Here is a 22,284-nt window from a genome sequence, read left to right on the forward strand (position 1 = left end):
TTAATTATCACATTTATTTAAAATACACACAAACAAAACTCCAAACTGGAAAACAACATTTAGCTTGGCAACAGAAGAGATGTTTAATTTACTCCAATTGTTTAAAGATGATGTGAAAACCGCCCACATACTGGCTCTTCCACTGATTGGTTGAGTGACCTAGGGCTGGTCAATTACCTATTCTGTGCCTTCCTTCCACTTTGGTATGTTATCCTCACTGCCTCAGTTAGTGAGTCTAAGATGATCTTAAAAGTCTGGGCAGGAAAAAACATGGTGTTTTGTTGAGTGGACTCCACTGGGATGGAGGCAAAAAGTCTCTGATGTCAAGTCAGACAGACTGGTCCACGTATTGCCTCTCTGAGCCCTAGCGTTCTCCTCCAGGAAATGGGTAAGAGAACCTACATCCCAAAGTGGTGGTGAGTATTCATAAGACAGCTGTACATCTCAAACTGTACCCCCTATTCTCTTGTTTGTCCCAGAATCCGTACGTTCCAACTTCCCATTTGCCTACTGGTCCAGGCCCCAGTTCCTGTTCCTTGTTCTGTCAGGCTTGTGACTACTTTGACCAATGGAATATGGCAGGAGTGACGCTATGGGACTTCTGGGGCTGGGTTTTAGAAAATAATGCAGCTTCTGCTTTGTTCCCTGGAACTCTCAGGAGCCTGGAGCACCCATGTAAGACGTCTGACCCCCCTGAAGCCCAGGTACCGGGTACTTGAGTGAATGAGCCTTCAGAAGGTTCTACCCCCAACCATACAAGTCTTCCCAGCTGAATCCTGGATGTGATGGAGCAGAGACAAGCTGCCTCTGCCGTGCCATTTCCCACCCCATCGAATCTGCAAGCAGATAGAATGGTTAGTACATGTACGAGCTTTAGAGTCGCTCAGGATTAAATAAAGGGAAGGGGAGTAACTCAGATACCTTCCATGCAGAGGGGGTGTTCCAGGAAGAGAAAACAGCCTGTCTGCGGGGGGCAGGGCAGGAGAGACCATAGGGGTGATTTAGAGCAAAGATCCCCAAAGTATGGGCACTCTTACCGGTGATGCAAGGGCTGCCTGGGGAGGCATTTTCTCCCACGCCCGGGAACGTTGAAGTGTCATCGTGGCAGTCATTTCATCAGGAATAACCGCCCAGTTTGCACATGTATAGGCAATGACATCTTGGTCACAACCACCACCGGCTCTATGGCGATTACATGATGACATAGTCTGCTAGAGGCATCCTGGCTTCAGACGTTAAATGTGAAAAAGAATATGCATCTTAGAATAGATAAAGAGGGGTAAGAAAACAGTACGATCATTAGGGGTTGGCAGAATATGGGAAAACCGGCAAAGGCCTTTCGCGAATGGGAGCCTCTTGGGAAGAACTCACGATGCGCGGCTTGGGTGAGCGTGTGGCAGGGGGCCAGGGACGTGGCGGGGGGGGTGGCCCTTTCTGGCTATCTTTACATTCGGCTCTGTAGTCAGTACCCGCCCGAACCAGGTCTTGCTGCCTCCAGGCCCAGCCCCTGGCTTTTTACATCTCCAGTAGCCCAGGTATCCCATCCGATAACCTGAAGAGGCCTGGGGTCTTCCTGCACTGTCTTCCTCTAGCAATTTCAGTGCAGACTGAAAACGGGGTGGGGTGGGGTGGGGAAGAAGCTTGAGATTCTGGGCTGTCTTCTTTCTGGGGGGGGGGCCCTGCACCACGGGGCATGTGGGATCTTAGTTCCCCGACCAGGGGTTGAACCCGTGCCCCCTGCATTGGAAGCATGGAGTCTTAACCGCCGGACCGCCAGGGAGGTCTCTGGGCTGCCTTGAGAGGGAGCAGCCTGGGCTCTGCTCCTCACAGAACGTTGCAGTTGCCACCACCAAGACGTCTCAGCTTGTCTGCCTCTTCGCCCTGCTGTGCCCCCGCTGCAGGAGGTTTCTGGGAGCTGCGTCCAGCCTGGTGTGATGACGCCTCTGAGGATGAAGCAGAAGGAAGAGTCAGGATGTCCTGTCCTCGCCCTGTGTCCACCCCTGTGTCCATGGGGAGAGGCCATCATCCGCGAGCAGAGAGGGGGCAAATATAGACAAAGAGCTTAGTTGATTTTCCCCAGGGGGACTCGAAGGGCCATTTAACATCATCATCGTCATCATCATCAGGATTGCGATTACCATTGTTTTCAACAGTGGTGGTTCTGGAGACGTTGATACTAAAACTCCATTTTATTTTTTAATTAATTAATTAATTTAGCTACTGGCCATGCCACGTGGCTTCAGGGATCTTAGTTCCCCGACCAAAAATGAAACTTGTGCTCCCTGCAGGGGAAGCTCGGACTCCTGACCACCGGACTGCCAGGGAATTCCCTAAAACTCCATTTTAAAGATGAGAAAAGGGAAGCTTGAGGCAGTAACCCTCCCAAGGTCGCACAGTTGCTGGGGCACAGTTGTGCCCCAATCCTCTAGTCCTGGCTGGTTACAGAAACTTCAGGAAGACACTTTAATTGCTCAGAGCCTCGTGTTCTTTAAAGAATCAGACCAAAGCTTGGGTACCCCAGACCTTCAGAAGGCTTACATCTAGTGAAGGAGCTGGAGAAGCTTGGGGTGAAAGTGATCAGTGATGCCCATTAGGGCAATTCCACGAATATTTTCCTGAGTCCTCTGATGAACCAGGCACTGTGAGACTTTGGCAGGGGTGGTGGGGATGAAGCTGCAAAGATGAAAAGGCATATTTTATGTTCTTGGGAACTTAAACATTAACAGGGAGAATAAAAATAAGGACAAACCCTAGCACATACCATCATCATTGATTTGTATCAGACATATTTTGGTTATAAATTATAGAAATCCAACTCAGATGGTCACATTTACTGAATCACATGACAGATAATCCCAGGGATTGTTTTGGCTTCAGGCAAGGCTGGACCTAGGTGCTCAGATGGTGTTGCCTCATCTTTTGGCCTCTCTTTTTTCCTCTGAACTGGTTGGTTTTATTTCTAGGCAGACTCTCTTCTTATAGTGGCCCCTGGCAGTTCCAAGTTTACATCCTAGTATTAGCAACTCCAGGGGAAATAGAGTGCTTTTTCCTAAGAGTTGTAGCAAAAGTCCTGGAGAAGACTTCCATTGGTCTGGCTTGTATCCCTATATATATGCCTGAGCCAATCACGGTGTAAAGTCGTGATACTGTGATTGGCCATGGAGAGGTATGAGTTCCCCCTTAATTGAGAGTGGAGGTTGAGCAGTTCTGCTCTCAAAAATTGGGGTGCTGTTACTGGAAGAAGGAGAGCAGATGCTGGGCAGGCAAAACCCATGCATAACACAACCTCAGAGGTAGAAATGGCCTTGGTGTGCCTTATCCAATACCCTCACTTTATAGATGGGAAAACTGGGAGATCCTTCAAATCCCATCTCTGCCACTGGGCAGGCTCTGAGAAATCTCTTTACTTCCCTGTGCCTCAGTTTCCTCATCTCTAAACTGGCTAGAATAATGACATCATAGGGTTAATTGGAGGGACTTCCCTGGCGGTCCGGTGGTTAAGACTCTGCGCTCCCACTGCAGGCACAGGTTTGATCCCTGGTTGGGGAACTAAGACTCCGCATGCTGCGTGGCATTGCCTATATGTGTGTGTGTGTGTGTGTGTGTGTGTGTGTGTGTGTGTGTGTGTGTGTGTGTGTATACGTATATGTATGTATATGGGGTTAATTGGAAGGATTAATTCATATGACTGTTGTAACACATTTAGAACAGCGTAACATTGGGTGCTCCTCTTTGCTCACATCCCCAGGATTCCCCCAGAGTCATTCACTCTCTTCTCTGTGTCTCTGAAATACGGCATCCATCCCTTTGCTCAAATCCAGTATTGTCATCATTTGTTCTTACTCTCATGGAGCTCAGTTTCTTCCTCTGGAATGTGAGTTCTTCAGGAGCAGGGACCAGGTCTTGTGAATCGCTGTTCACTGCTCAGCACCTAGCAAAGGTCAATACATATGCGTAAAAAAATCAATCCATCAATCAACCAACCGATCACCAAAGTAGACCAGTGGTTCCATTTATCTAACGCTGCCTAACAAGCCACCACAATCGACTGAGAACAACATTTATTTTGTGCCCAAATCTACAATTTGAGCTGGGCATGGTGGGGACAGCTTGCCTGTGTTCCACTTGGTGGCAGCTGGGGCAGCTAGAAGGCCAAGGACTGGAGACATCTGAAAGGCTGCTCACCGACGTACCTGGTCCCTGGGCTGGGAGGATTCAGGCAGCCGCTACACAGTCGCTGCAACGGGATGGTGTCAGGGAGATGGACTTCTCCATGTCAGTGCAGGACATCTAAGTTGTACGACCCAAGAAAAAGAGTACCAGAAGGAAGCTGTATCACTTAAAAAAAAAAAAATCAAAACAGTTTTAGAAGAGCTCTAGATTTACAGAAAAATTGCCAAGATGATATAGACAGTTTCCATGTACCCAACACCCAGTTTCTCCTATCCTCTTAGGTTAGTGTTGTACGTGTATCACAATTAATGAACCGATATTGATACCTTTATATAATTAAAGCTCATACTTTATTCAGATTTCCTTAGTTTTTACTGAATATCCTTTTTCTGTCCTAGGATTCCATCTAGGATACATTACATTTAGTGTTCTTAGTGCCCTGGGGCTGTGACAGTTTCTCATACTTTCCTTGTTTTTGATGACGGTGACAATTTTGAGTCCCTCAACTGGGATCTGTCTGATGTTTTCGTCATGATTAGGCTGGGGTTATGGGTTTGGGGGGAGAAAACCACACTGGCGAAATGCCCTTCTGATCACATTATACCAAGGGTATATACCGTCAGCATGACTGATCACTGTTGATGTTAATTTTGATCATGTGGTGGGGTGGTGATTATTAGTTTTCTCCACTGTAAAACTACTCTTTCCCCCCTTTTTCATACTGTATTTTTGGGAAGGAAGTCGCTAAATATGCACAGCCCACACTTAAGGAGTGGGGAGTTGGGCTCCACCTTCTTGAGGGCATAGCATCTAACATAAATTATTTGAAATTCTTCTGCATGGGAGATTTGTCTAGTTTCCCATATTTGTTTATGTATGCAATCATTTATTTATATCAGTATTGACTCATTTATTTTGTGCTAGGGTACGTTCTTTTTTTGTTGCTTGAATTGTTCTAGCTTTGGCCATTGGGAGCTCTTTCAGGTTGACTATTGTGTCCCTTTCATTCCCCTCCTCGTGCGTGTGTGAGCGTGCGTGCATGCGCGCACTTCCTTACCTTTAGGCACTACAAGATGCTCCAGACTTATCGTGTTTATTTCCTGCCTTTGTCTAGAATCAGCCATTTCTCCAAGGAGCCCTGGTTCCTTTTATTGGAGAATGGTACTAGAAACCAAGATCTGGGTGTTAGGTGGGCTCACTGCTACTGGGGTGTATCGCCTTTTTAAACATAGCCTCCGAAGTCATGGATTTCTCTTCTGTCATAATCACAGCCTTGCTCAGAATCAAGGGGAGAGAACACAGATTTCCCGCTTGTTGGTTGAAGGTCTGTTACCGTCACATCGTAAGAGCTTACGAGACGGGATATACTGGTGCCATCGTTTTTGGAAAACACCATCTGTCACGACAGTGATTCTGCTACCCGCCCAAGGATTCTTACTTGATTTAAAACATCTTTCACCCCTGTTTGGTTTCTATTTTGCTTCAAAGAAACTCTTTCCATGGTGTGGTTTTTCTTGACAATGGTTTTAGTTGATAGAGGGACATACTTTCAATAACATTGAGCCACACTGTGAGACAATCATTGCCTTCTCATTACTCTCCTAGTCCTTTTGTTGGGGTCAAGGAGAAAGTCTCAGTTTGGTGCTACAAATGGAGCACTTGTAACACTTGCTCATTTCTTCTCTTTTTTAATGTCCTGGCTCAGAGCGTTCTTACAACACAGCCTTCTGGGTAGAATTTAAGCGTATTTATTTATTTTACTCTGGCAGTCACTCTTTGCAGCAGAGACAGTCACTGCTTACCAGTTTGCATGCGCCCCCCTCTTCCCCCGCCCCCCATGTCTCAGTCCCCTGCACTCTGGCAGGGCCTTATGACTCTCTGTGGCTAATGGGCTGTGTGTGGAAGATTTAAAAGCCTGTGAGCGACCCTCCTGTTCTCTCATCGCCTGTTCTAAGATGGCATTGCTGCTTCTGCCTGACACTCATTGAGTGAGTAAAGCGGGCCTCCTGCCAACCCACTGTGGAGATGCAACACGTGTCGTGTGAAACTTTGCTCTTGGGATCAACTGTTATTGCTGCATCGCCTAACCTTTCCAGACTAATAAACGTTAAATAGAGTGAGTGATACTGGATTTTCATTTACATAATGATGCAAAATTCACCAAAATAAAAAGTGAATTTGTTCGAAGAAAAATAAGTGAATCATTTGCTAGATGATACCCAGATATGGTGAAAATCCTCAGGGCAAGGACTCAAATGAGTAGCATTTGGGGAAATACTGCCATTGTTTTCTCAGCTTGCTCTCTGCACGGGACCTCTGACCTTTATTGGGATTGGCCAGAAAAAATAAATCTCTGTTAATTCCCATTTGTTCCCTGTATGTCCTAGGGCTTAAACAACAATCACTAGAATCTCTTCATTAAAACTGATTAGTCAGAGATTACATGAAAAGATCTGAATTTTCAATTTCGTTTTAGAGCCAAATACCTTGACTGTTGTGTTCCCCAGACACTAATCAAGGGTATAAACCTGGTGAGAGGGAGCTTTTCAAGTCTTTCTGTTCATGGGGTGCTCTTTAAAGGCAGAAACAAATGCAAACTGACTCAGAATGAGAGACCACCCAAACACTGCTGCGGAGAGGGGAAGGATGGAGCCCTTTCCAACTCAGTGCCACCAGCAGCCAGCCATGTGCTGATTAGAGAGTAATTGGGTCTTGGCACAGTGATTTGCATGTTGGAAACTGCTAAAATATTCAAGTACTTGACTGTGTCTCTTCCAATTAGATGTAATAAATGCAGATTTGGGTGGCCATATGTTTTATTTTGATGTAATGATTTTAACCTTTATGGAGTGTGTGTGCGTGCGTGCGTGTGTGTGTGTGTGTGTGTGTGTGTGTGTTTCTCTAGGGCTGCCTGATTTGAGATAAGCTGGTATTTTAAGATGCAATGTGATTCACTTATTAGAGACTCCTTGGGATTGTAAGAACAGGTAGTGTTAGCCTGTTCAAACTAGAAAGTTTGAATCCTTCTGCTTTTATTTATTCCCTCCGTCCCTCCCTTCCTTCCTTCCTTTCTCCCTTCCTCCCTTTGATTAGTCTCTCTAAGCCTCAGTTTCCTCATCTGTAAAATAGGGATAATAACAATACCTATGAGAATTTTTATGAGGAATAAAAAATATCTTTCCTGCAGATGAGGCATATAGTACAGTGTTTGGCACATACAAAGTGTTCAATAAATGATAGCCATTATTTATTTTTTTAAATAAATTTATTTATTTATTTTTGGCTGCTTTGGGTCTTCATTGCTGCATGTGGGCTTTCTCTAGTTGCGGTGAGCTGGGGCTACTCTTCGTTGCGGCGCGCAGGCTTCTCATTGCGGTGGCTTCTCTTGTTGCAGAGCACGGCCTCTAGGCGCACGGGCTCCAGTAGTTGTGGCACGTGGGCTCAGTAGTTGTGGCTCACGGGTTCTAGAGCACAGGCTCAGTAGTTGTGGCGCACAGGCTTAGTTGCTCCGTGACATGTGGGATCTTCCTGGACCAGGGCTCAAACCCGTGTCCCCTGCATTGGCAGGCGGATTCTTAACCACTGCGCCACCAGGGAAGCCCCCATTATTATTGTTATTATCAGCTGTGTGTCTCTTAGCAGGTTACTTAACCTTTCCGAACCTCAGTTTCTCCATTCATTACTCCAGATTGCTGTGATGTCTGAAGGAGATAATTAGATATTATTTTTATTATGTGCTCAGTGAATGAAGGAAGGAAGGAAGGAATTTTGGGACTCATGTATTAGTCAGAGTAGGATCCCAACAGTAACAAACTACCCCAACATTTTGGCCAGACACAGTAAGTTTATTTCTCCCTCTCACTGCATCCCAGTGTAGAGGTACAAGGAGGCTCTGCGCCATACAGTCATTTGGGGACCCACAGTCCCTCCAGCCGAGGCTCTACCCTCTGCAGGGGCCTCAAAGTCCTCTTCCTTCCATCCATGGATGGGAAAGATGGTGGCAGATCTCATGTGGGAGATTTTTATGGGCCAGGCCTGACAATGGTCACTTCTGTTCTGCTTCCAGTGGCCTCTCAGTACAAAGCTGGCCACAAGGAAGGGTGGGAGATGGTCTAGCTATGTGCCCAGGACAGCAAAGAGGGTGACACCTCACCCCGGATTAAGGTTCCTAGAAACCACAAAGTGAGGACCGCCAACTGCGTCTGAGACTCACAATGTAATAACAAATGATCTGACTTGATGTCACAACAAGTTGAACAGGCAGGGGAAGGCTGGAAGGAGGGGAAAGGAGAGAATCACATTCAGAACAACAATGGAGACCTGAGTCTCTGCTATGGCTCTGAGTCCCACATGTTGGAGCTGTAAACTGTGTCCATACCCCCTCATCCCTCCTTCCGTCCTTGGTCATTTCCTCCTTGGGAATCCATTAGGAAGCTCTGTCGTTGTTTTTCTGATTTCATTCAAAATGCCACCAAGACACATGCTCTGCAGTCTGCCACTTCAGTCCTAAGTGGGGCGTTTTTGCTAGATGGATTGATTTTTTAAATGACAGCATCTGTTTGCTTGTACACATTTATTTATAATTCTTCCCTTGGCAATTAGAGCGGGGGAACCGGTGAGCGGTAACCAGCTGTTTGAATTAGCGGGAAGGCAGGCAGTGATTTGATCTGTGAAGGAGTACCAAAGCCCTGGACAGAAGCAATAAAAACGAACAGATGCCTCAAAACACACCATCCCGGGGAGGGACTTGTAAATCACGTCACTGCTGGCCCCAGAGATGGCAGCTGAGCTGGAAAAGCCCATGAGAGTAGGGGGCTCTGTCTGGCCTTCCCTGGGACTCAAGGGGGTTGATGGGTATATGGGGGAGGGTAGCAGAGTAGCTGAGGGGAGTGGACCTCGGCAAGTTGGACCCTCTGCTGAGTTCCCATTTCACTCAGGGGAAAACCCAAAGTCCTTACCATGGTCCACATAGCCCTGCTGATGTGGCCCTACTCTCTCTCACTCCTACCTGCCTCACTTGGTCTGTTCAGCCACTCTGGCTCCTTGCTGCTTCTAGAACATTCCAGGGTCTCCCTGTCCTCAGGGCCTCTGAGGCTCCAGCTTCCCCTGCCTGGAGCTCTCCAACTCCATCTCCAGTCTCCAGGGCTCTCTGCTTTCGCATCTGTGCTCCAATGTCCCTTCTCAGAACCTACTAGTTAACACTGCAGCTCTAGCCTTCCTCTCCTCTCTCCGCTGGTTTGACTTTCTCCCCAGCACTCACAGCTTTTCTAACGTGACATGCATTTTAAATAAACGTTTATTTTCTGTCTGCTCTGTAGAAGCTTCACAGTGGCAGGGACCTTGCCTGTCTTGTTTCCTGCTGAACTGTGCTTGGCACATAGTAGGTGCTCAGGAAATATTTTCGACTCGATGAAAGGATTTACTTTGGAGGGACACATTGCCCTTTTCACTCTCTTCCTCTGCAATTTCAGGGGGAGGTGTCACAGAAAGCCCAGGTCACCTAGGGTGGCGCCCTGGGGACACCAACCCTGTATTCTCCAGCTCTGTAGCTCCCCAGGGCCTAGCCCAGAGCTTGGCACACAGTAGGTGTTTAATAAATTGTTGTTCTATAAATAGTTATTGAGAGATGACTGAATGGCCCAGGTTGACACTCATCAATGCTCGGGCAAAAACCAAGGCATCATCCAGAGTCTTTCTTCTATTTTATTGTTGTTGCTGTTGTTATTTTTTATTATTATTATTTGATTCCTTTGCCCAACACCAGAGAGTCTGACCAGCAGCACCTCTGAAATATACCTTTCCTGCAAGCACCAGTCTCCTGATCCTCCCTGAGTGCCGCGGCCTGGGCCACCGTCACCTCCCACCCAAGGGACCCATCCCCGCTGCTACTCTTGCGCCCCCTACTGTTTGTTCTCCAAACAGCAGCCAGAGTGAGCTCATAAAACTGTCAATCAGATCTCACCCTTCGCATGCTCGCCACCCTCCCAAAGGGGCTAATACCGAAATCCAAGCTGCGGCCACCGTGGTCCTGCACACGTGTCCGGTTCTTCTGCCCTCCCTCACGGCGAGGCCACACTTGCCCCCTGGCTTCTTTTGAATATCCCTCAGAGCCTTTGTACTTGCTGTTCCCTCTTCCTGGAATGCCTTCTCTCTGGTTGGTTCCATGCTGCCGGCTCCTTTATCCTTCAGGTTTCAGCTCAGATGTCACCTCCTCGGAGAGGCCTTCCGGGACTACCCCATCTCAACCAGTCACCCATCCCCTCCCCCTGCCTCACGGGGAGGAATGGCCTGAATCCCTTGAGGTCCCAGGGACTTCGGTCCTCTCTGCTCCGTCCCCTCCCCCCACCTCCTCCCATCTGCTTTTGTACACGAAGCGGCATCTTATTTGGATCTATTACTTTATCTTTTTTGTTGTTCCACCTGCCTCCAGTTTCCCCTTTCCCTTCTCATCAAATCAGGCAGCTGTTGCCTCAGGGGAGGGATACAGGAGAAGGGGAGGAAGAAATAGCCCATAAGTCTTTCTTGGCTTTTCTTCTCTTTCAGGAGAATTTAGAGTGCTCTCGGAGGAACCAAGAGGCTGCTGGGGATTTGAGGCACCTCGGAACCGTCTTGGAATAACGGTGGGGAGAACGGACCCCCTCCCCAGGCTGCAGAGAGACTTCCCTTGGCTGACGCAGGGGAGGGGTGAGAGGTGGAGGGCTGGGGCCTGAGTACCTCCCCGGCCAGGTCCCGGAGAGGAGGCTTCCTCTAAGGCCTCCCCTTGGGTTGAATCCTACCCACAACTATGCTTCGTTTGGCCCATGGATTGTCTTAATTTTTTTTTTTTTTTTTTTAGTTATTTGTCCATAAGAGATTGGATATTTCAAAATTCTCTTGAAAATTCAGGTTCAGATTTGCAGTTTCTCGTGAAAAAGAGATCCAGTCGCCCTGGGCCTGTGCTCCTGTGAGGCTGCCCCTCCCCACGGGTGAGCCTGACACCAACTTGCTACTTCCCGAAGCCCCTACCTCTTGCCGCTGTGTCACAGCCAGTCTACCTGGCTTCTTTCGATGACTAGTCTGGTCCCTGGGAGCATCTGAGTTCTCAGGTTCCGGATGATGGTGCCAGAGACAGCTTGAGCGAAGTTTCTGGGGCATGTTCTGGAAGCTACAGAGAGTTTCTGCTTCTGAAGGGGCCGTGTGGTCAGGAAGGATGGAAACCCACATAGACAGTGACTGACCAACACTGACTGTAACATCTTGGCACCGCGGAACCCCAGAGCCGAGGCCCAGTCCCAGAAGGGAGGGGGAAAGTCAAGCGGACTGAAGTTTACTCTAATGCTGGCACGGCAAAACGAGGGCAAGCGTCAGAGATTCAATGGGTTACAGAAGAATTTAAGAAAAGAATATATTTCTTGAGCAACCGTGTTTGTGGATGAGATGCAGGGCTGCTGCCACCCTCCTTCAGGCTCCAGATTACTCCCCCTTCTATGACATTGACTTTCAGTCAGAATGGACCAATTCTTATCTCCTCTTTACTTAAGGAGGGAAGGGCTCCAGGGTCTCTTATTGGGAGAAAGCCTTTAGGGCTGGGCTGGAGTTGACCTTGCGACCCTTTTAGGGAGTTATCGTGCCCGCTGGGCAGGCAGGTCTAGAAGAGTAGGAAAGGCCTGACTCATTTCATGCATCTTGGTTGAGCCGCGTGCAAAAGCCGCTCTTCGTCAGCTGCTCCTGGCCCTGGGCTTTTCTCTCCCTCATCTGCTCTGCTGAGACTGGCAGGTGCCAAAACTTACAAAGAGTCCCAACCTGCACTTCCATGTAGAACAGCAAAGCATCATAACTTCTGGGTTATGACCAAGGGGAACAACTTTTTCCGCCAGCTAAGGTGACACGTGGCAGTTGGCATTTGAACAAGCTGCTTCTCAGGACCAGTAAGAGAGAGTAAGCGCCACCTCGGAGCTATCAACTCTCAGAGAGAGAGGAATCGCTGCAAGCTTGTGACTTCCGTTATTCAACTGGTATTTCCCTCCAGGTGAAGGGAGAGGTAGGTTATTTATTTAACAGGGCACTTGTTAAGTGCTAGGCACAGCACCCTTTACTTACTGCTTCAACAGTGCTTTGCAAATGTCAACTCAATTAAATCCCCACCACAACCCTATGAGGTTGGAGCTATTGTTATCCTCGTTGCACAGTGGGGAAACTGAGGCACAAACCTCTAAATAAATTGCTCAAGGTCCCACAGCTGGTGAGTGACAGAGCTGGGATGCGGTGGCCTGGCTTTAACGTCTGTGCTTCTAACCACTGTCCTGTGCTTAGGGCGACCAGCTGTCTTGGTTTTCCTGGGACCGAGGAGGTCTGTCCCAGGATGGATGTGGGACTTTGAGTGCTAAACTTAGGACAGTCCTGGGCAAAATGGGACAGTAGGTCATCCTAGCTAGGCTGCTTCTCGAAGGTGGAAGGTGGTTGATGGTGAAGACGGAAGCCCCCTTCTCACCAACCTCTATTTATAGGTTTTCCCCAGTCTTGTAAATAAACTATGCCAGGCGCTGTGTTGGGGGGTAGAAAGGGCAAACATGGCCCTGTATTCCTGGAGCTGACTCTCCTCTGGGAGAATTGTGACAATGAGACAAATAATATATTGGCTACTTTCAGATTGTAATGGTGCTTTGAAGGGAATGGAGTGAGAGACAGACATCTTTAGAGAGAAGAGTCAGGGAGAGCATCCCTGAGCAGGTGGCCTTGGAAGTACAGGTATCCCCCATTTTTTGAAAGTTTGCTTTATGCCACTTTGCTCTTATGAAACACCTATATTAGGACCTCTATTTGCTAACCGACAAAAATCCAAGGAGGGCTTTCTCTTTTATGAAAAAAAGGTGAAATGTGAAACTAGCGTTCAGTGTTTGCTTTGCAGCGAGCCATTCATGACACAGTCATGCAGCCCTGTCAAGCTCCTTCCTGGGAACCACGCTCAGCATCTCGGCATCAAGCCACCGTAGCTCTGAACTGGGCCTGTGAGCATCTGTGCTTTACCTTGTTTTATTGTGTGCATCCGTGAGCAAGATGTGTCCTAAGGTAATTGCTTCTTTGCTTTATGCCATTTCGGCTTACAAAAGGTTTCATAGGAATGCTCTGCTTTCAGATAGCAGGGGAATCCTGTAACAAGATGTGGCTATCCAGGGGAAGAATGATCCTGGCAAAGGGGATAGCAAGTGCAAAGGCCCTGAGGTAGGAACAGGCTTGGCTTGCTGAAGGAGTGGCAAAAGCTTGGGGAACAGCAGGCAGTGGGCCAGAGATGAGCGTGAGACATGGCTGTTGGTGATGAGGAATCTGGATAATCTATTAACAACAGGCAGCCACTGGGGGATGTTAAGCAGAGAAGGAGCTGGATTTGAGTTGCATTTTGCAGTAGTGGCTCTGGCTGCTGTATGGAGAAAGGACAGAGAGGGATTCGAGGGGAAGCAGGGAAGCGCATTAGGAGGACGTTTTTCTCCCCAGTCCAGGCAGAGGTGAAGATGGCGTGGACTAAGGTGGAAGCAACGGAGTCGGAGTGAAGTGGGTGGATTCGGGAACTATGTTAGGCATGGAGAGGTGGTAATTGCCATGGTTAAGAAGCGGAGTTGGAGGGTAAAGACAGGCCCCCACCCCTACTGTTGGCAGCACCGGGGCAAGAGCACAAATGCGGACCCCCATACATGTCTAATATTTAGAAGTCAAGCTAACACCATTATTAAGTGAAATATATCCTGCTCTCCAGTCCTGGGAAACACCTTCTCTGTAGGCACCTGGAAGCCAAGTTTACATTAGGACTTCTGCGACTTCTTGGGGTTCTGTGCCGGAATGTGGTGGCCATGGGAGACTGGGGCAGTGACCTCCAAGGTGTGGGCTCCTTTTTTGCTGGGTTATAGAAAGGGAAACATCAGGGATGATGCCTGGGGTTTTGGCTTGAGCAAATTTTATTCCAAATTCATCCTCCATTGTGGCAGATTTTTACTTATACTCCCCTCCCCCAAGGCTGAGTTTCTTACTTTTTTTTCTTCTCCTTCAAGACTGCTTTTGGAAGAAGACAGGCCTTTTCTACTGACTGTGATCTCAGCCAGTTTCTAGCCCTCTTTGAGCCTCAGTATACTCAGCTGTATATTGGGACCACTGATACCTTCTTGCTACCTACATGCCACTTAGTGAGTGAGAGGATGCATGTAAAGTGTGTGTGGCAGAGACAGCTGTACATCCACAAAAATCCCTTTCTTTTTTCCTCTGGGCACGTAGCCTGTATTTCCTAGTCCCACTTGCTGTTAAATGTGGCCATGTGACTGTGTTCTGGCCAGTGGAATGTGGGCATAAGCGATGTCTTTACTTCCAAGCCAGGACTATTATAACCTCCCCCCTCAAGATCCTTCTTACTCTTCCCCTGTCTGCTGGCTGGTGTGAAGCTCCAGCGGAAGGCTCTGATACCTTAGAACAGGGGTTGGCAAATGATGCCCCATGAGTTAGATCTCATGTGCTGCCTGTTTTTGTAAATAAAATTTTATTGGAACACGGCCATGTCCATTCATTTATGTATCGTCTATTGCCGTGCATATGTGCTCTAATGGCAGAGTTAAGTAATCGTGATAGAGACTCTATGACTCACAAAGCCAAAAGTATTTACTGTCTAGCCCTTTATAGAAAAGTTTGCTGACCCTTGCCCTAGAAGATGGCAGAGCCATAAGATAGGAGGAGCTAGGATCCCTGAGTAACCACATAGAAGGCCTCGTGCCTGCCAGAAGTTGCCATGTTGGACTGATTCTCAATGAGCAAGAAACAACTGTTTATTGTGTAGACCTCTAATATTTTGTGGATTGTTTGTTAAAACATCTGGAATTACTTATCCTAACTAGTGCAATGCTTGGTACACAGAAAGCAAACAACAAATGATATCTTCCTCCCATTCTCCATCATTTTACAACTCTCCGTATACTATTGTATTTGGAATAGCTCAGAAAAATGAGTTGGGCTTCCTTTAGGCCTTCTTTCACCTCTGAGCCTTTGCACAAGCTGGTCCTAACCCTTCTGCCAAGAACATTCTTTCCCCATTTCTTCACCTCACTGTCTCCTACGAACCTTTCAGGCCCTGAGGTAGCACCACTGCTTCCAGGCACCATCCCTTCCTCCTGTGCCCCCCAGGACTCGGTTGGGTGCCTCTGTTATATGCTCCTAAAAAACCTTAGAGAAACAGGATAGCAGAGTGGTTATGAGCTGAGATCGGGTTCGGCCGCTGGGCTTCAGGTCCTGGCCTGCCACTTAAAGCCATAAGACTCTGGGCAAGTGGCTTAACCTGTCTGTATCTCAATTTCCTTATCTGTGAAACGGAAATAATATGATCTATCTCATCGTGTTGTTGTGGGAATTAGATGAAGTAAAGTGCTTAGAAAAACATTTGCTATCTTGCCGGGGCAGAGTGCGTGTTAGATGATGGTATTACCACCATTCTTATTGCTGCCTCTACCGGAGCAAGGATCCCATACTCCTCCTGTGATGACGCTTTTCCACAGGACTCTGAGATAACTTGATGGTTAGCAGGCTCTCAAAACGTTGTGATTGGATGAATGAGGGAAATGGTGGCTGGTGCCCAATCCTCTGGGGCTTGGAGTGTAGGTTTTTCAGGCAAAGCTGCCCTGGGCAGTGCCTGGGAGAGGGTGAGGGACTAAGTGAAGCCGTGTGTCCTGAGCAAGGGCAGTGTGTGGTCAGAGGAGATGGGCTATAAGCCATGGAACACAGCTGTTAAGGCTCTTTGTTGTAAGACCACAGAAGCCACTGCAGCAATCTTAAGTTGAAGAGGAATAACAAATGATTTAATAGAGCACAGAATTTCCAGAGGGCTACCGCCAGACTTGAAGGCTATGCAGACAGGAGGAACACTTAACTTACACCACCAGGCTGCTCTGATGTGGACCCTCTTCCTGCCATCCCCAGCCAGAAGCCACCCGGTCATACAGGGGTCCCACTCTAACTTCTGCATGGCTGCTCTGAAAGCAGGATGCCTCTCCTGTGTGTTTCCACGGACAGATGGCACTGGAGAGCGCACAGAGTCTGTGAGAGAGCTTCTTTTTTTTTTTGCAGTACGGGCCTCTCGCTGTTGTGGCCTCTCCCGTTGCGGAGCACAGGCTCTGGACGCGCAGGCCCAGCGGCCATGGCTCACGGGCCCAGCCGCTCCGCGGCATGTGGGATGTTCCCGGACCGGGGCACGAACCCGTATCCCCTCCATCAGCAGGCGGACTCTCAACCACTGCGCCACCAGGGAAGCCCCTGTGAGAGAGCTTCTTGATGCCAATCTCCCTGCCCCAAAGAATTCTGGGGACCTGACCCGTTATTGAAGCCCCTTCTATTTATCTAACAACAATGGTGGATAATAATACTGACAACTGACATTATTGAATTCCCACGGGACACCAAACAATGAGTCATGTGTTTACAGCATTGTCTCCCATCATCTTCACAACAATCCTGGGAGATAGGTGCTGTTATGAGCTTCATTTTACATATGAAGTCCCCGAGGCTCAGAGAGGTTAAGTAACGGATCCAAGGTCACACAGCACAATGGAGAATTCAAATCCAAGTGAACTCCAGAGCCCAGATTCTTGACTGCCACATCATCTTGCTGTCTTTACTCTCCCGGAAACCTACTTGGTGATTTAGACAATGGAGGGAGGGCATCTATACATTTATGAAACCTGGTCTGGGCCAATCGTCCCCCTAGGAAGGGATTTCCGCAGGGCCTGTGTTGAGATTGTACATTCCCGCTGAAGTGGTGGTGGCGGGAGGGGTCCCTAGCCTGGGGGACAATGAGCCTTTTGACCTCCAGCGACCAAAGGGAATGGAGCTAAGCTCCTGTCAGCAAGGCTGATGACATCAATGCCCCAGGATACTTTTTCCCTTTTCTCCCTTCTCCATCCTCCTTTATCTTCCTTCACTTATCGTTGTCACAACCTCCATCACCACCACCATCCTGTTATAACCATCCCTCTTCACGATGCTCCACCGCTCTCACCACCGGCGGCCCACCGTCCTGGTTACATTATGACCATAGCAGTGACCATCACCCATGGCATTATCATCTCCAACCATCTATCAACCACTCCAACCATCACCAAACTATCAGTGCTACCATGTCTGCCATCACTATGACAACTTCATCACCATTGCTATCACCATTATTAATCCCACCAACACTGCCCCCATCACCATCCTTATACTGTGAGCCTATTTGCCATTATCATTCACCACAGTCCACCACTGTCACTACCACTTGACTCTACTTGTCACCAAATCACCGCCACCACCACCACTGCTTTCATTGTCACCATCACTCATATTTTCATCACCACCAACACGATGCAGTACAAGTTACAGATACTTTATGAATCTCTCCTGTATTTTAAGCTTGTGTTAAATGCCAAGGGGTAAGCATGGCTAAGAAGGGGAGTGGGACTCATGTCCACCATCGTTATCATCATTAATTTTGAGTGGAACCTCATTAATGCCATATTAACCTCTATCCCTGGCTAAACAGTTGCTTTGAACAGAACAGCATCTTGTAAAATTTGTGCGCTCACCCGATACCAGAACATGTCCCAGAACCCAGCTCCCGCTCCCCCAGCCCAGTCCAGCCCATGGATTTCTTGTTGGCTTTGCCTGGGGCCCATCAGATAGGACACTTCCCCTGCCGCCATCCTTTTCCAGGCCTCTTCGTGCCTGTCTGACTAATTTAATACTGGACTTTAATACTTCTCAGCCTCAATATGGTGATATAAGTATTACCACATGTTATGTGGGTTTTATAAGCTTGAATTAAATGTCACTTGGCTGAAAGCAGAAGATGGGAGAAATCTGTTTCCATCACCAAGTTCGTGTGAAGCTGCTGGAAGGCTGTTGTCTTTTGGAGACTGTGTGGGGGTTCTGAGGAAAATGATCTTTCCTCTGAACAGGCCACGGAGAGGGAAGAGGCGCCTGCAGGCCTTATTTTGGCCCTAAATGACCAGTCAGAAGGAGGTAGATTTCAATCCATTTCAAGAGTCTGGGGTTGATGGGTTGGATATGCTTCGTGGACTCTTCTTGACCCTCTGCGCCCTCACCCACCCCGTCACTCCACCCGCGTTGTACTCTGATACTACTTCCCAGCTGTGTGATTGTGGGCAACTAACTTGACTTTTTTTGTGCTTCAGTTTCCCCAACTGTAAAATTGGGATAATAATACACCTACTTGTAGTGAAGGTTTTATGAGATCACCCGCCTAAATCCAACACAAAGAATTGATCCGTAGTCATGGTCATGGTAATAGTAATTGTACTGGCCCTGACACTCATGCTACTAATTATAACAATAACTAGTGGGTTTAGGGGCTGATGACTCAATAGCCCTGTGGCCATTCTAAACAGCTTGAGTGAGTCAAAAATGGTCATTTCCACTGTGTCTGTGGTTCTCACAGGCAGGCAGCTGATTTTCTTGAAGGGGGCTTGGAAGAGACAGTGCAGAGATTCGGGTTTGATTCCTGGTTCTGCTACTTACCAGCTGTGTGACCTTGGGCAAGTCCCTTAACCTCTCTGTGCCTCAGAAGTTGTAAAATGGGGATGATCAAATGACAGCCTCATAGAGCTGTGGTGTTGATGAAATACCCAAGTGCTTGGCACAAGGTCACTGTGTGATTAGTGTTTTTTGTTGTTATCATTGTGAATCAGTCAACCAAACAAATGTGTCCCTGTTTCCAGTGGTTTCTAAGTGGATTCAGGCATGTTGAAATGTGTCAGGAACGCTGGTGGGGGTGGATCCCCCGTCTGTGTTTACATGAGGCCTGAGACATCTGGAGAGCAAACCCCTCGGAAGCAGCAAGAAGCAGGGCCTGCACCCACGGCATCCAATTTAAGGAGACCCTCACTCCCAGGCGCTGGTCCCACACTTCCACGAGCCTGAGAGTAAGCGCCTCCTTAAATTTTGCATCCTGAGCCCTATACATGTCTCACCCCTCCTGATCCTGGTAAGAAGCTAGACTGGTCCAGCTGCTGCAGTGGTCAGAGCAAGGCCAGGATGCTGAGCCCAGACTTTCATCATAAGATCTTATAACAGCCACTAGCAAGAGCAAAAAAAAAAAAAAAAAAAAAAAAACAGAGAGAGAGAGACAGACATTGCTACAGTGAGGCAGTGAATATTTGTCTTGCTCTGTGATTTCTTTTGACCATCTTTGGGAAATTGTCTTTCTTCGTAGCCCTGCCTCCTCAAGATAGAAGTCAAGGGATGCCATCTGGCAGCCCCCCTTGCAACCTGGGTGTGGACCAGGGATGGTCTCAGGATAGCAGGAGGAAGGTCCTGGCAGGGGCGCCATGGGTCCAGCTCCAGCAGCATGAGGGGTCACTGTAGGGTCTTTGCTAAAATGCCTTTGCAGTGTCATCTGAGGACCCTCCCTGGCTTGGTGGGCTTAATTCTCTAGCTTCTCTGGAGACTCAGTGAATGTTGCTGATAAATGCCTTTATTTCCTCAACCAACTAGAGTGGAGCCTGTTGCAGGCACCCCAAAGCCCTGACCAGCGTTGACATATGGAGTCTTCAAGGAAGCGATGGGCTGGAAAGGCCTGGAGCTGGGAAGAGGACAGACACCCACGTGCTTTTTCTTGTGCCTCTCATCTCTGTTTCTCTCTGGCCCCGAGCACAGATGACGTTTCTCAGATTTTTGGTTCAGTTTTGCAAGTTCCAGACCTCACAGAAAATAGACCCAATGTCTCTTGGCCTCAGCATTGAATTTTTTGGGAGAAATTCATCTGAACGGCCCAGCTTGGGTCAGCTGCCCTGTCCCGTTGCTGTGTCCAGGGAGTGGGGTTACATGAAACAAACGCTCTTGCTGGATCCGCTCCCTTTGGCGGGAAGTCTCCTCGGGAAGGAGACTTTGGGGGGAGCTGTGCACGTATCCCCAAGGATCTAACTGTAGTCAAGAAGTTTCTATGGCTGGAGCGAAAGAGGCCACTGAGACTTTTGGGGGGCTCCGCCCTGTGGGGTTGGAGATGGCTGTAACTCAAAACAGAAAGCTCTTTCATTCTGGAATACACTGGGGCCCAAGGGGCTCAGACAGGAGGCTGCTGTAACAGTGAACTAACAAAAAAATCCATTTGCCTCCCCTGCTTCCCCCTCCCCGACACAGGGCACAGAGCGGTGGCATCTGGAGGGCTGGGGATGGTGGGGACATTGGTGCCTGGCAAGGCAGCAGCTAGGCTGGGCTCAGATCTATTTGTGAGTATATGTGAGTGCCTTGGGTAATCCCATAAATACTGCTGATGGAGAAACAGGGCTCTGGAGGCCAAAATTCTTGTCAAAGCAGGTAAATCCCCATCACTGCCGTTAATCAGGCAGGTGGGCCTGGGGACCCCCAGGTTAGATGGCCATTAGCTCAGCACCCTCCCAGGCACCAGCACCCCTTCCCACCCCATGCAGCCATTTCTCTTTATATGCAGAAATATATGCAGAATTCAAAGTGAGAGGAACGGAGGACCTTGGGTTGGTTTTACAGAAACAAAGTGAGATGTAGTGTTTCACAGAATCTAGACTTTCCGAGGGAGAAAATACAACACTGTTATGAAGAAGAGGCTTAACTTGTGGGAGCTCATAACACGCCCATATGGAGACGGCCCGTCCGTATGGGCCATACAGGTGTGACGAGAAGCACCCACCCCTTTCCCTTCCCACCTGGGGTCCTACCTGCTGGAATGGGAGAGTGTGGAGATGTCTCCTCACAGCAGCTGCCCCAGCCTTGTCTTCCGTCCTGTTCTTTGCCCACCAGGCCCCCTCTTCTGTCTCTGGGTCTCCAAGTCAACAGTTGCCTTCTCCTGCCTCTGAATGTTGAACTTTGCTGAGCCTTTTCCCTGCCTTTGTTCAACTGGAACATTCCTATCATTCTTCCAGACCTCTCCTCAAGCTTCCTCTCTGCACGAGACACTCTGGGTTGCCTTCCCAATATCCATTCCCCCTTCTGATAACAGAACCCATATATATATATCAACAGGATGCTCCCGGCCGAAACGCCTTCCCGACCTCCCTTGCAGGAGGCCAGTCCTGTGACGTAGGCATTGCTCCCCTCTCCAGTGTTGTCCGCAGAAGCATGATCACAGTCTCAGTGACGTCCCCTGCAGATCCGTAGTTGAGATGTGGTGGTGTTTGGCCAGGATCTGGGATACTTCAACACCCTGCCTCTCAACCAGCAGATGGAATGATGATTTTGGAATCAGACAAACTGCTTTCAAATGTGGCTTCTGCATAACATAATCATTGGGTGACCTCTGACTGAGCCTCAGTTTCCTCCTTTGCACTGGGAACAACGCTGGCGTCTCAGGCTGTTGGGAGGGCTGGTCCAGGGTATAAACTCCACAAAGATGATACGCCCACATGACAGGACGGGCACACAGTAGGTGCTTAACATATTGGGATTGAGTGGATGAGAGGGCAGGTCTCAGCAGAATGATTGGTCAGGAGATCTTATCAAAAAAACTGAATGGACACCCAGGCCACCTCTGGGCTACAGGTTCCTGTGGGGGACACGGGGAGGGCAGGGGAGGGGAAGAAAGGGTTAAGTGTTGGGGTCCCTCCCCCAACATTAGAGCAGATCGGCTCTGATCAGATTTATGCAAGGGATTCATTCCTGAAGCCATGCATTATTCAAGACTAAATTTCCCAGAGGGATAAATGCAAAGCAAGATCTGCATTATTTCAAAATCTGAACATACGGCAAGTCTTTATTAATATTTTTAAATCGCCGTTTTCCAAGTCACGTAATGCAAATTTTCATAAAATGGGACGCGCTGTTTCAGGGTTCTGGACAAGATTCGGTGGGCAGGAAGTTTTCTGAGGGTTAAACAGTGATACTCTATAAATGTGTGGGCGGGGGCTGTAACTAGAGGGGAGGCTGATCACAACCCTTTGATATTAAAAGCCATTAAAGTACCGAGGTCAAAGAATGATTAAGTTCAACAGAATTAGAGCTGATTCAAAGTTATTCCTAGGGAGCAGTGTGAATTACTGAAAAATTAATTGGTGTCTTTTTTCCTCTTTTTCCTCAACTGCTTTAGGCTCGTCAGAAAGGAATGAGAGGAATGTTTCTTCCCATTTCCCCAGGACCTGC

This window comes from Pseudorca crassidens, chromosome 15 (assembly GCF_039906515.1).
Source record: "Pseudorca crassidens isolate mPseCra1 chromosome 15, mPseCra1.hap1, whole genome shotgun sequence".
Classification (NCBI taxonomy): Eukaryota; Metazoa; Chordata; class Mammalia; order Artiodactyla; family Delphinidae; genus Pseudorca; species Pseudorca crassidens.